General features: G+C 44.3%; 1 pseudogene; it reads right to left on the bottom strand.

Moving 5' to 3' along the window:
* Positions 1-1979: 1979 nt before the first annotated feature.
* Positions 1980-13315, bottom strand: LOC142765894 (uncharacterized; annotated as a pseudogene).
* Between the last annotated feature and the right edge of the window lie 2463 nt (positions 13316-15778).

Genomic DNA, 15778 nt, shown 5'->3' with positions numbered 1-15778 from the left:
GCAAGATAACTCCGAGAAAGTGATAGCCTTTGCCAGCAGAGCTCTTTCTCGCAAGGCTGAGAACTACTCGACCACCGAGAAAGAGTGCCTCGCCATGGTTTGGGCGGTTCTCAAATTTCGACCGTATCTGTACGGCCACTCATTCAAGGTCGTCAGTGATCACAACTCGCTTTGCTGGGTCATTAACTTAAAAGACCCATCCGGCCGTTCGACACGCTAGAGCCTTCGGCTTCAGGAGTTTGATATGACAATTATTTATAAATCAGGAAAGAAGCACACTGACGCAGACTGTCTCTCGCGGTCACCCGTCAAGCCTGCCGCTATTAATGACGAGTCTATGGACGCCGCATTCTTGGGAGTCATCAACGCGGCCACTATTTGACAGGAGCAGCGCAGGGACCCTGACCTGTTTCCGCTTATCGACTTCTTGGAAGGACGACGTGAAGACGTGCCGCGAGTTTTCGCTAGAGGAGTGCCATCTTTTTGTGTAAAGAACGACGTCCTATACAAGAAATACTTTTCTCCCACCGGCAGCGCATACTTGTTCGTCGTTCCTGCATCACTGCGAAAAGAAATTCTGGAAGCCTGCCATGACGAAGTGATGGCAGGCTTCCAGAATCCACTTCCGGTCATCTCGGTTACACACGAACATTGTCCCGTCTGCAAAACAGTTACTACTGGCCGAACCTACCTGCTGCTGTGAAACATCACGTCCAAACATGTGCCGACTGTCAAAGACGCAAAGCACCACCCGGCAGGCTAATTAAATTCCATCCAGGTGCCAGCAAAGTCATTCGCCGAAATCGGAATGGATTTCCTGGGCCCATTTCCAACTTCTATCAAAGGGAACAGATCGATCATTGTCGCCACCGATTACTTGTCTCGCTACGCAGAAACTAATGCCATGTCGAGGGCCACAGCCGCAGAAGCGGCTCATATCTTCATAGAAAATGTCGTCCTTCGGCACGGTGCTCCAAGAGTTCTCATCACGAATAGAGGAACCGCGTTCGTGGCAGAACTTTTGGTGTTGGTTCTCAGGCTCAGCGGTACAGCTCACCGGAGAACAACGGCATACCACCCACAAACGAATGGACTAACAGAGCGGCTTAATAAGACCCGTGCAGACATGCTCTGCATGTATGTCGACACAGAACAGAAGAACTGGGACGAAATCTTGCCTTATGAGACCTTCACCTATAATACTGCCCGGCAGGAAACTATCGAAATGACGCCATTTAGCTTATTACACGGGCGTGAAGTCACTACTACGTTGGACGTATGCTGCCGCACGAGTGCGACAACACTCACGCTGACGCCGAAGAATTTGGTCAGCGCACCGAACAAGCCTTACAGCTAGCCCGCGTGCGTATTTGTCACCACAGAAAGATGTGAAACGATGCGACCTACGACATAAATCGGCAATCTACAAACCAGGCGACAAGGTATAGGTCTGGACCCCAATACGTCGACGCGGACTTTCAGAGAAGCAATTACGACGACACTTCGGCCCATATCGAGTCACCCGACGATTGAACGATATCAAATACGAAGTTATTCCCGACGGCGATTGCAGTTCCAGTCGCTGAAACCGCTTACACGAGATCGTGCATGTCATACGGACGAAACCCTACTTGTCCAGCTAACTTTCGTTTGTCCTGTGGGTGCCGGAGCATATGTGCCTTTTTATAAGTAGAGCGCCTTGGCTGCGCATCGGAACGATGCCATTTTTGGAAGGAGGCAAATGTCAAGTGCTTCCCGCGAAAAAGACGAAGGCGACAGCGCATACGCGCATCTGCACGCTTTTTTGCAGAAGGTAACAATGAGAAAGACGAGGAACTTGCTGGCGCGTGTGGTTAATAAAAAGACCGACCCACTGATGTTTTCTCAGCGTATTCAAATAAGACCTTTGTCTTCACGTCATGACAATATAACACGTGAAATGAAGCCAACCTAAAGGCTCGAATTCAGCTGACTCAAGCTTATGCAGCAGTTGGCACCTTTATTATTCGAGGCTGCATATTTGCCCGTACTCAACACATATGAAAAACATCGGACATTACAGGAATTAATTCAGTGGGCACGCGTGTATTTAAAACATTGTACATTTTGACCCGTTGCATCATGCGTTCCACATGATTTCTTACCCTTGCGAAATTATAAGTCTGCTGTATTTCAGCCTCAGTGAACTGGGCTTGGCCTCTGAGGAAAGGCGGCATAACAAGTACAGCCCCTGCTTTCCCGAGGTCTGTAGTAATTCCAGGAAATATTTTATCAGACATGATCATGTCGCCTGGTTTTATTTTTTTAGAAAATGAGAATTTACAGTTACAAAAGCATCGGAGCACCTTCCACCATATGTTTTAGAATGAAAAGACACAGCTGCACTTGGTGTGACTGCTACAAGAAATTTCAGCGTGTAGCCACCCTTGTAGTTTGAATAAAGTGCCCTCTGCTCTGTTACAGAAGCTGGCTGCTCTGTTGGAACCTCTCTGCAATCGATAATTATGGTGCAGTTTGGGTAGTGCATTTTGAAGCAATCAGGCAACAGAGATTTAATAATGTGTCTGGGTGGAATGAATATTCAATTCTCAGTTGCAGTAGCCAATGTGCGAAACACGCTATTGAAATGTCTAGCAGCGGTCATTCAGCTTATAGAAAATAATACTGCAAGTGATGAGTAGGAAATTCCTAACTTTAGCTTCATGAAAAAAATCAAGTCTGTCATGCATCGATACATCACTCGAGCGATCAGCAGCCACAGGCAGCAGTCAAATAAAACGGCATACGTTTCCAATGTAACACCGCAGAGATCCCTCATGGCACTAGAACATGACTTAACACTTTCGTAGCCATTGAACGACGAAGTTCGCTGGCTTGGCCCGCTGTGGCGTGAGGTTGTTGAAGGGCTGCACTGAACTCCAGCGTCGCAAATAATTGTGGGTCATACCTGTGTGCTTTCATCATGCCCGTCCATGCAGCGCAGAAACCCATTCAAACGCCTACAGGTGTCAGCATCATCAGTCTGGCAGGCCTGCATACAACCAAGAGAAAAACCCATATCATGCAATGAGCGATATTTATCCGTTTAGAAAAACTATAGAAAGCGGGATTGTTCAGCGTATACAGAAAATCCCAAACTCTAGTGCTTTTTCGTATTTATATTTCCTGACCTAACCACACAGTGAAAATGTACTTACCGCACTGGATTCTTATTTACAATAAAAAAGTCAACACACCAGATATTGCATTTTGAGTATAAATGTTTCAGCTAGTGATGATTCTTAATTATGCAAGAGCAACTTGCAGCCTCACAATAAAGTCATAAAATCCAGTGACTACTCGTGTAAGCGCAAAATTTCAGAGAACTGATCATCGTGAATTTTAAAAGTAGCGAAATTCTGAGTAGATGTCTATCACCTTACTGGTGGCTTTCTCGAATGTCTGCAGTTTTTAGTGCAACAATTTTCACTTTTAATGAATGAAAATCTGGGTGTGCTTTTAAATGCAATATTAACTGCAAGATGCTCAACAGGAAGACTTCTAGGAGCAAGTGCAATTCCTTTTTCTTTTTTATCAGACGCGTCAGCATCCTGCTCGGGCTGTTACGTGACTGTGATTCTTGAAAGTGTACTTTATGGCAGATGCAGTGCTATGCCTTCCGCTGAAGAGCATTTTTTGATTCTGTGATTCTCAGTGATGTGAGATGGAACACCAGTTAAAGAAAAATCGCTACTGTGCCATGCGAAAAATTAATATAAGGTTAACATATTTTATGTGGGCGCGGTGGACCAGGAGCGAGTATGTGGTTTAACAAGCCATTCTTCTGTCTCGTTCCGGTGCTTGTTCTTGGATCCGCCGGCTTAACACATCGACGGGAACGTGTACCTTCCGGAATAAATCCGCAGCTCGAACCAACCGAATTTGGCAAGCTTCATCAGTATTCAGCGTCATCTGAGGAGCCACATCGTGATACTGCCAGCAGTGCGATATCCGTGCTTCTTGACACCCGTGCGCAGTCACAGTCGGTACCCCATGTGACTGCCGCAGAGCACCATATAAGGCGGCACCGACACTACGCTTTCAGCGGGCGCGGTGGACCAGGAGCGAGTATGTGGTCTAACAAGCCATTCTTCTGTCTCGTTCAGGTTGGTGATTACTTCAGCTCAATTAAGAGCCATCATCGTGGTCTTTTGGTCCTACCGTGCCCACAACGCTTATTTAGCTGTGCAAATGATGTCTTTTGTGTGTGCTTGCTTTTGATTTGTGGTGACGTGGAGTCAAATCCCGGTCCTTCAACTGAGGCCTTGCTAAGTGAATTGTTAGCTGGTCGAAATAAGTTAGCTGATGAAGTGGCAGCCATTAGAGCTCAGCAGAATAATATGGAAAAGCTCATGGCTGACTGGGTCGCTCGTTTTTCGGAATTAGAAAAGCGAGTGGCGCGTATTGATATTCTAGAAAATACCGTCAAGTCCTTGGAGGCGAAGTTGACTAATATAGAAGACAAATCTAGGCGTTCTAATTTGGTGGTTTTCGGCATACCAGAAGAAGCACAAGAGACCGATTCTATGTTACAATATAAAATTTTAGACGATGTATTTTTGAAGAAACTTAACGTTCAGTGTAAATCAATCGGCAGAATTCACCGTCTTGGTAGACCCGGTAAAAAACGTCCTGTAATCATTTATTTTCAAGACTATAACGAAGAACAACAAATTCTAAAGAATCCCTACAAACTCAAAGGGACTGTCATATCTTTGCAAAATGATTACTCGCACACCACATTAAGAAAGCGCAAGCTACTGTGGGACAGTGCAAAATTGTAAAAACAGCAGAGAAAAAAAGTCAGTCTAAAGTATGACAAGCAACGTGTCAATGATGACACATTTATCTGGGACGACATCCAAAACGCAAGAATTAATATTCGGACCCACGAATCTTCTAAACAGAACTGACTTGCCCATGAGGTCTGCAAGGAACTACGACTACTTAATATCAATGCGCGCAGTATTGTAAATAAAGGTGACCAACTCGAGGCAATTATTTTAGGATACGCCCCTCACATAGTGGTGATAACCGAGACATGGTTACATAAAGCTATTGACGATACGGTTGTTTTCCCCCCTTCTTATCGGGCTTTTCGTCGTGACAGGAATACTAGAGGAGGAGGAGTAACTATTTTGGTCAAAGACGATATTCCAGTCATGCTTTTACGTCAGCCTGAAAATATTGAATGCGTTACTTTAAAGGTTACATGCTGGAATATTTCATTGTTGGTGTTTGGCTCGTACCGCCCTCCTGATTCATCTCCTCAGTTTTTACATGACCTCTGTGAACACATGTCTTCATTTTCTCATGACAAAATTTTTCTTGTTGGAGATTTCAACCTGCCTGAAATAGATTGGGTGAATGAATACCCTGGTCCCGACTTAAATACAAATTCTAGTTATATAAGTAATATCATGTAGTACCACAACTTGAGGCAGGTTGTCAATCAACCGACACGTGTTCATGGTACGCCAGCTACGGTACTTGATCTTGTCTTTGTCAGTCAAACAATCGGTGATTTTTTCTGTATCGGTTGAACCAGGTATATCTGATCACCACATGGTGTATTTTTCCTGTCCAATACAGTCTTGTAGCATCAATCCATGTAAAAGGGTGACTGTTAAAGATTTCTCGCGCGCCAGAGACGAGAGTGTGTTGGACTTCCTTGATTTTAGTCTCAATAGTTTTCATGGTGACGATGTTATCAGTCTTTGGAAAAAGTTTATAAACATATGCATGCACTGTATTAATAATTTTATTCCTGAAAAAACAAAAAAAAATAGCAAAGAAAAATCTCTGGATGACGCGTGAAGCGCTACAACTGAAAAGAAAGAATAAACGCTTAAGACGACAAGGCGCTTCTCGTGATACTATTCTAAATATTCAACCTAAATTAAATGAAATAGTGAAAAACGCAAAAGAAAGGTACTTCCAGCATACGCTGCCAGGTTTTATGCGAAATGCTCCGGAAAAGTTTTGGAGGTACTTGAAAGAAAAACCAAGGTCAGTTGACCAAATTGTACACGAGGGATCTCTAGTCGTCGAGAAGCAAAGCATTGCTGATCATTTCAACAAATTTTTTCACAGTGTTTTTTCCCGTTCTTATGATCTGCCGTTATTAAAACATATGCCTCACATTATACCACCCGATATAGTATCGCAACCAGGGGTAGTTTCTATGTTGCTCAATCTGAAAACTAAGTCATCACCTGGTCCGGATGCTTTACCAAATGCTTTTCTGCGCAGATATGCAGAAAAGTTGTCCCATTTTCTAGTTGTTATTTTTCATGCATCGTTATCTTCTGCAGTTCTTCCTAGCGATTGGTTGAGAGCACGTGTCGTACCTGTGCCTAAGAAAGGAGATGAAACACTTTCAACTATCGTCTGATTTCACTAACATCCTCTTCGTGCAAGCTGCTTGAACATATTATAGCAAACGAGATTAACAAATTCCTTTCTGATAGAAATATTCTCTCTAACTACCAGCATGGCTTTCGTAAAGGCTTTTCTACGGTTACCCAACTGACTTCTATCGTTCATAATTTTGCGTCTGTCCTTGACAAATCTGGGCAAATTGATGTAGTTTTTTTAGATTTTAGGAAAGCGTTTGACCTTGTTTCGCACTGTAACCTTATAAAAAAACTCGAAATGATTAACTTGCCAGCATATTTAATTAATTGGATTTCTGCCTACCTGACTAACCGTAAGCAATTTGTTGTTATCGATGATAAGTTTTCGGGTGAACTTCCGGTAACTTCGGGAGTCCCACAGGGCAGCATTTTAGGACCTTTGTTATTTTTAATTTACATTAATGACATCACTAACACAATTACAGAGCCCGTTCAAATCAGATTATTCGCCGATGATTGTGTGGTGTTCAATGAAATAACTTGCAGTGACGACCAAGCGGCACTTAATTCTAACCTTCAAAATATCGTATCTTGGTGTGAAAAATGGAATATGGAATTAAATGCAGAAAAGTCTGTCTATATGAAAATCAGCAAAAAGGTTAAAAAGTTATCCTTTCCATATAATATCGCTTCCAAAGCCCTAATTGAAGTTAATCAATATAAGTACTTAGGTGTTACTATTACTAACAGTTTATCCTGGAATACGCATATCTCTAACATCTGCAAGTCGTCTTTCCGTAAGCTCTGCTTTTTGAGGCATAAATTAAAACAGGCTCCCCACAACACTCGTCTAACAGCTTATTACTCGCTAATCCGTCCAAAATTAGAATATGCATGTACTGTGTGGGACCCTTACACCAAACGTAACACTGACGCATTAGAAATGATACAACGCAAAGCAATAAGATTCATTTTCTCCAAATACCGTTCAACTGATTCCCCATCAACCCTAATGCTAACTAATAGCATTCCAACATTACAACTACGGCGTAAAATTCTCAGACTAAAATTTATGTTCTTGCTGAAAAATAACCGTTTATCCCTTAACCCCAGCCTTTCATAACTCCGCTCGAAGCACGCCGGACAAGGCATCGCCACGCTGAATCCCTAACGCCTTATAGCACTAAAACTAACGTATTTAAGTATTCATTTTTTCCGCGCACAATATCAGACTGGAACAACTTGCCTTGTGAACAGCTGTCCAATATTCACGCTATTGCTCAGTTAAGATGTTAAGTTTTTTATGCTTTGTGTATGCCTTGTGTATGCCTTTTTGTTCTTGCCTTGTATCTGCTTTGCATATGCTTAGTTTTTATGCCAACTTTTGTATTGTTTCTTTTCCCGTTCCATACTTACAATGTTGTTTCCCTCTGGTTATTATAATTTGTACTTTCCATGCCCCTCCTGCTTGGGCCCTTACCTGGGCCTGCAGTATGTCATAAATAAATAAATAAATAAAATAAATAAATGAGCCTCATAGCACTTTTAGACCTGGTGCAAAGTTGCGATCTACCATGGCATTGTGGATGAAGTCAGTTTTTTCGAGATGTCGTAATATGGGTGTTTATTCACGCCTTCATTACTGCACATGTGACAGGCAGTACTGCTGCTACCACTGCACAAGTAAATCTCGTTTGTGGGTAGAAATACCTGCTTTATTGGACGCACCCAATTTTGCATGCAAATAAAGGTCAACTTTAATTTATTCTTTATTCTTTAATTAAAAAAAACCTTACAGGCCCCAGAACAGGGCATTGGGTAAGGGGGGGAGGAATCGGAATGGTACAGACAGGTAACGAACAGTTTACAGGCAGGATCAGTGCAAGAACAACGAAAAACTATATATATATATATATATATATATATATATATATATATATATATATATATATATATATATATATATATATATATATATATATATAAATGATATCACATTTTAGGCTATACAGGGTGAGGTAACTTTGAGGGAATACAGCACTTGTTGATATGAACATGGCGACAGAGGGATACATTTTAAAATAAAAGACAAGGAGAATATAAATCACTGTTACGCAATGCACTCAGAATACAAAAACAGGGTCACATGGTGAACAGAGTGAGTAGCTGACGGCGAAATGTATCGGGATTAGATATGGAGGCTATGCAATCAGGGAGGTCATTCCAAAGACGAACAGCCCGAGACAGTGGTGATGAATTGAGTGCATTAGTTGACCCGTATATCCGCATAAAGCTGAACGGATTATGCAATCTGCGTGAAGAAGAGTGAGGTGTTTGAAGCTGAAGCCGCGTTCGTTTATTAGAGGTAATATATTTCTGGAACAGACAGAGAAGAGCAATATTGCGACGGCTATCCAATGACTGCAGCTGAAGGTCTGATTTAATTTGCGTTATGTTTGACGTGATGTCGTAGTTTCGTGATATGAAGCGGGCACCTCTATTTTGAATCTTTTCTACCATAATAATCAAGTAGTTTTGATGAGGAGACCAAATTGCTGAGGCGAATTCTAATATTGACAGAATAAAGGTAAGAAAGGCTAGTTTTCGAATATTAGTAGGAGAGTTTCTCAAGTTGCGGCGTAGGTAGCCCAGTGAACGTGATTCTTTGGCACAGGTAGACTCGATATGTGAGGCCGATGAAAGATTCTCTGTGAGAAGAACACCTAGGTATTTGTAGGAAGAAGTGGGGGAAAGCATGGTATTGTTAAAGTAATAGGAGAATTCAGAGTTTACGTGTTTACGGGTGAAAGACATTACCTCGCATTTTGTTAAGTTCAGTTTCATAAGCCACTTGTCGCACCAGGTATTTCCTATTTTTTAGGTATTTCCCATCTTACATACCGTTCAAGAACAATTAACATCATATTTGGCATTCATCAATACGTCTTAACAACAATGAGTATTACTTTCAGCATTCATCCATACCTGCAACAACCATAAATGTCACTTTCAGCATCCGATACAGCTACAGCCTTAAGCACAATAAAGGCTACTGCCATAACGAAATAATGTCATGTTACGCGCGGCCGCAGTATATTGCAACACCACCAGTAACAAGTATAGCCAGTGCAATGCTATAACATACACAGTGCTCAGCTGTCACTTAGTGTAAATATAAAGAGCAACTTCATATGGCTATACCTGGTCTGCAGTTTGCTCTTGCGCCAATACAGCGGCAGTGCAGAGCATGTCCAAGGCATTGACACAAGCACTGGACGTAGCGCTGGAGGTACTGGAGGTCGTATTTAGTGGTGTGTCCTCGCTGTCACCGAAATCAATGTCAGTCCTTGGGTCTTCAGGCTTTGCCGACCTTGCAGCAAATGCCCTTCTGTTCCACCTAAAAATGAATTGCAATAACAGTGAATTTAAACACACGTATGTACTGCAAATATTACAAAGCCTTTGGCAGGCCTTCCTGTCTCTCATACTATGCATGTATAAATAAAACTGCACACCAACACCACTTAGTCAGAAATGACTGTTCACATTTGGTCAAAGCTCTTTCTGCATCCACAGGACGAGACTTGTAGGCATCTGGAAAAATGGTAGGGTAGTAGCCTGGATGCGTGGTAATGTTGCTATTTTCATCATTGACGACTTGCTTTGAGCATATCCTTGCTGCATCACTTGGGATCCAAGCAGAACCATCACCCAAACAAAAATATTTGCGTAGCTTTATTCGGAGGGTAGTTGCTAGATAATTTGCAAACATACAGGCTTGCTATAAAAACCATACTTATATTTTTCTCAAATGCAGTTTCTTGTACTTACTACGGAGTTGCGAAATTCCTGACATTTCGCCGGCAAACCGACTGATGCGAGCAGCAGAACTGGCAGCAACTATAGAACGGCTTCAATATTTGCTAGCCTTAGGCTATGCATAAAAATAGTAAATCTGCAGTACGCAGACTTAAGAAGTGAAGTAAATTCGTGGTTCATACAACGATGCTTGCTCATGTTGCTCGTATCTGGAAGCATGACGGCTGCACTGCCTCAAAGTTTGTCTCGCCGCCACAACTGCTCAGATTTTATGACTTGGAAAAAATTAACAGCTGTCACTATTCTGATATGTCAAACTGCTAACAATACTTTCGCAGAAAATGGCTCAGTTTTCCTTTTTGACTCTATTGCTAATCTCGATTCATTAAAATAATAACTAATTCGATGTAATTGATTATTACCGTCATTAACGTCTAATAATCATAAGCCGTCTGTCGGTAGAGAAAACGTTAGATCAAGGCAACAAGCGAATATAGCAATTCCCTTATTTTTCGCTATCATTATATATACTTCAGGAACCAGTCCGCACGCTTACGAGGACGCACGTTCATAGTGTCCAGTGCGCTGTCGTGTTGATAACAAACGGCAGCAGAGGTAACCAAGGTAACCGGCAGCAGAGGTTTCACGATTGTTTCTGACTCTTCGTACCCCCCTTTTCTGTTTCCGCTATGGCCTTGACAATCAAGTTGTTCCTTCCCATCCTGTTATTGATATCGTCAACTACGTCAAATATTTCATTGTTTACCTTTGAGATGCTTGTCTTCACTTCGCGCAAAGAGTCGCCTACATTCTCACAATTTGTTTCAATTTGCGACATTTCGCTCAGGTTATTTTCTATTGCACAGACTCTTCAATTATACTATTGATTAACTGTTTCATTGTGGTCAGAGTAGCCGTGGTTTTATCGTGAAAATCTTTCATTAGGGCGAGAACGTTATCGATCCTACAACCAGGGTTAGATTCCACGTCACCACAGCAGAGCAGGATGAGTGAAATAACCAAAGCTAGAAGCAGGATAATTGGTCTAGGGCACAGGGATCTAACAAAAGCAGGCGCAAAGCTAAAGCAAACATTGCGGGACTTCCTAGGTTGCCGGCAAGGAACGAATGAGCCAATCCTCACGCGATAGGTCAACACGTCAACAGCCATCACACTTCGAGCAAAAAAGATACAACAGAGTGCGATCAGCGGCCATACACTCGAGGGAACGTATAAAGCAGCAATGTGTCCCAAACTACGTGCCTATCTAAAACTGCGAGAGCAGAATAAAGTTGATGGCCGGTACTCTTTTTGTAGCCCACAGCGGTGCTGCTCTTGTTGTGACGTCAGTGGATGAAATCACGGGAACATCGATGATGCAGTAACGGAATGAAGCGGCCCCAATTCTCGGGGAAGAAAGCGGCCGGCCAGCAATCAGTGGCACGAGGCGATGGTATCTAAAACAGCGAGAGCAGAACTTAGCCGTGGGAGCCATTGGCCGCGAATCATAAAACACTTCCTCGACGAAAATGGCATCAAGCCCAAATCCGTGCAACGCATCAGGCTCAGCAATAGTACACTGCGCAACGCAACACAATACTGCCGAAGAACTTGTTGACGGTCTTGCTAACCGCTACCTACCACTTAAATTGGGACAACCCAGTATGTCACCACAGATGATATACGGCGGTGCCCCATGTTCGGAACTCGACGCGGAATACCCAGAGATGAAGTCTGCTACGCCATTCACAAACTCAACCACAACTCTGCAGCCAGCCCCGATTGCGTCACGAATCGGGCCCTCCGAAATTTAGATGATGATTCGGTCACCTTCTTAACTGAACAAATCAACGAAGCCTGGAAAACCGGCCGTTCACCTGTAGAATGGAAGCATGCAAATACGGTCCTCATGCCAAAACCTGGAAAGCCGCTGGGGATATCAAACCTGAGGACGATCTCACTAACGTCCTGCATAGGAAAGCTAGCCGAACATGTCATTCGGAACCGACTGACAGAGTACATCGAAGAAAAGGAAAACTTCCCCTGCACTATAATAGGATATAGGCGAGGTATATCGACGCAAGACGCCATGCTGAGAATAAAGAAAAGTCTACGGGTTCGCCCCACTCGAGATACCAAGGTGCTGCTGGGTCTGACGTGGACCAAGCTTTTGACAGCATCTGACATCAAGACATTCTGACCGCTATATCTGAACACAATCCTTGCACACGTTTCTCCCGCTACGTCAATGCTTTTCTAAAGGATCGAACGGTCACTCTACGGATAGGTGAGCAAGTCTCTAAAAGCTTTGAACTGGGTGATAAGAGAACACCGCAAGGCTCGGTACTTTCGCCATTCTTATTCAATTTTGTTATGGCAAAGCTTTCTCTCACGCTGAGAGAAGTAGCAGATGTGAAGCATACCATCTACGCAGACGATATCACCATTTGGAGCACCGGTGGTAGCGATGCAGAGTTAGAAGCCCGCGTGCAAGATGCAATCTCAGTCACCGAAGCACATCTCACCCCAATGGAACTTCCCGGCTCTTCCAGAAAATCTTGGCTGCTTTTCTATCATCCTCCCATGCGAGGACGCCCACCAGAAGGCTGACGCAGACCCGTCTCTTCAAGCATAAAGTTACGTGATTCGGACGGTAACCGCATACCTACGGTCGACAAAATTCGCATCCTTGGACTCATCATCCAAAGTAATGGCTCCAGCTTGACAATGCTGGACAGCATCACATTCAATATTGGGAACGCGCTTGGAACGTTTCGGCGCATCATGAATCGGAACCGAGGACTGGGCGAGAATACTCCCATCAGAATGGTCCACGCTTTTGTTCTCTGTCGCATCACATACGTGGCTGCGATGCTCAACTGGAAAAATGTAGAACGGCAAAAGCTCGAAGTACACATATGACGCGTTTTTAAGACAGCATCAAGGCTCCCGGATAATGCCTCAACTGCTCTCCTCTTACAGCTAGGAGTGCATAATACCCTTGCCAAAATCAGCGAGGTCCAGCACACGGCACAGATCACACGCCTCTCCAGCCCCAAAGCAGGCTGAGATATTCTTGTCAAGCTCGGGTTGCACACCATCGCGGAAATGGACAATGTACAGAAGTTACGCAAAGTCTTGTTAAAATCAATTACAGAGCTCCCCTTCCTAAGAAACGTACACCTGGTCCACAATCATGGAAGAAGACTCGCCGGCGCCAGAGCCCTCGCGGCAGACGCCGCAAAATTTCCCGACCAGAGAGCTTTCGTGAATGCAGCGGACATACCGGCAAAGCACGCCTACTAAGTCGTAGTAATGGACGGACATGGACGAACACCAAGAGGCCGGATGAAGCTGAACAAGCAGCGATAGCTCTAGGTCTAACAGACTCGAGCTTCACAACAATATACAGTGACTCTAGAGCAGCCACTTGAGCTTTCGCAAAAAGCGGGTTACACTAGACGACATTGCGAATATTAGGCGGACATAGCATCACCGAACACTCCATCGTTTGGTTCCCGGCACACATGGGCAGCTTAGGGGGCAACCTGCGGAATCTCAACGAAAATGCACACGAGGTGGTGTGAGGACTCATCCACCGCGTCACTCCGGTTTCCCCCTCTACACTGCACATAGAGTAGAGGGATCAGTTATTCACTTGCAACGAAATTACGAAGCACTTTTATCTAGGCCGGCGAGAGTCCTCCCCCCCCCCCTCCGGTGAAGAAATTAACGCGCAGCCAGTGCTCCAGACTAACTCATAACCCAGCTTCTGGCGCATGAAGCATGTCAACCCAGACAACGACGGATAACATTTGTGTGAACAGTGTTGTGAACTTGTATATTTGAACCATATGCTCTGTGGTTGATCATCGAGTGACACTTACGCCAAGAACAAGCAACAGTGGGCCGAGCTGCTAAGAAGTGCTTCACTAGCAGACCAACTTCAGGCTGTCCAGGAGGCCCGCCAGACGGGGGAGAGCTTCGGGCTCTCTGTCCCGACGTGGGAGATGCCCTCTATACCTGGCGTGTAGCCGAGTGTCCTTCAGGACCCCTTTTTCGGGCAATAAAGTTTCACCATCACCACCAAGGTAACCTAATCGGCAATCACTAACGAAGCACTTTCTTCCTATATTATTCACTCACAATGTGAACGTCTTGTTCTAGCAGATTTTATTCATGGCAGCTCACCATATTACAGGTTCATTTCACAAACGGAAACGATGGAACGACACTTATTACTTCATGAAACGCGACAAAGGCACACTATAGTGACTGAAGCGGCCGAATGACTTGTTTTTTCCGAGTGAAAAGCGCGACGCTTTCGGAACGCCGGCGTTGCCACCAGCCTCACCGGTTGATATCGCAATGGTGTGTGAATTTCTTTTTTGAGTTGCGCTGGCTGGCCGACAGGCACGCTGCTGGCAGCGGTCCAACGGACGCGTGTCTCTGTTACTTTATCTCGTCGACCGTCTGCCATCAGAAAGCCGAGAAGTGTCCCCACCTAAAGTGTTTGTATCTTGCACCGTGGGCAAGAGCAAATGGTATGCTGGAGCGTTTCGTCATCACCTCACCTTCGGCACGCTGGCAATATTATGAACCTCTTAGACTTCAAAAAGTCGCAAAGTATGTGGTTAAAGGTGGGCTTTTCTCTATTCTCCTTCCTTCGACCTCTCCTAGGTTTGCGCCGCGTCAGTATTGGTCAGATGCCGTCACGGGAGGGGGGGGGGGGGGCGCTCGCATCGTTTGTTTGTTTACAGTCGCTCGACTACCATCTTTGCTGTCGAAACGCGGTTTGGATGTCGTTCAGCGCATCTGTTTTATGGATAGGCACTTGTCATATCGAGAACATTGTAGTGTGGAATACTCTTCACTCAGGAGAGACTTTGCTGTTGGTTGCCATCGGTGACAGTGGCGCCTTGTGACGCCTTAACGAATCTAGTGACAGCCGAAAGCGCCCCATGATACCGCCCGTTAAGCGCGACGAGAGTCGATAAAGACATGCTGGCATAGATTTGAAAGTGAGAACTTGGTGCCGACATTTTAGAGTCGACATTGCGAACTAAGCTACGAGCATCTCATGATGAGTATGCGTCGAGGTTGGTTTGATTCGGTGCGCATCCCAACGCCGTAGACACATCGCAGTTAATTGTGCACTCTGTCGCCATCTTTCACTCAGGTTTAATGAACGCTTATGCATTGCCTGTTTTTTTTGTAAACAATATACCGTTACGTTTTCTGCTTCACATTATGCATCAGCTGGCTTCAGCTCATGCTATTGGTTTGGGCACTTAGCATGCACACGGAAGGATGATGAACAATGTGATTGCAAAGTTTAGAGATTCGTGCTGGTGTCTTGAATACCAAAAAAAGGAGTAGAAAAACTCGCGCTAAAATGAATACTTTCCGTTGAATTTCGTTGCATGCTCGTACATATAAAAGCGCATTTCAAAGCACCGAGTCAGTTGTTGCGTTCATTATTTAGGAACCTCACGTATACATACCATTTCGCGAGACGGTTTGAGTGCCGTTTCATGCGAAGGTTTCTGTCCGTGACTGCAGCG

The sequence above is a fragment of the Rhipicephalus microplus genome, chromosome 6 (assembly GCF_043290135.1).
Source record: "Rhipicephalus microplus isolate Deutch F79 chromosome 6, USDA_Rmic, whole genome shotgun sequence".
Lineage (NCBI taxonomy): Eukaryota > Metazoa > Arthropoda > Arachnida > Ixodida > Ixodidae > Rhipicephalus > Rhipicephalus microplus.
The sequence above is the reverse complement of the archived record's forward strand: the minus strand, read 5'-3'. Positions and strand labels throughout refer to the sequence as shown.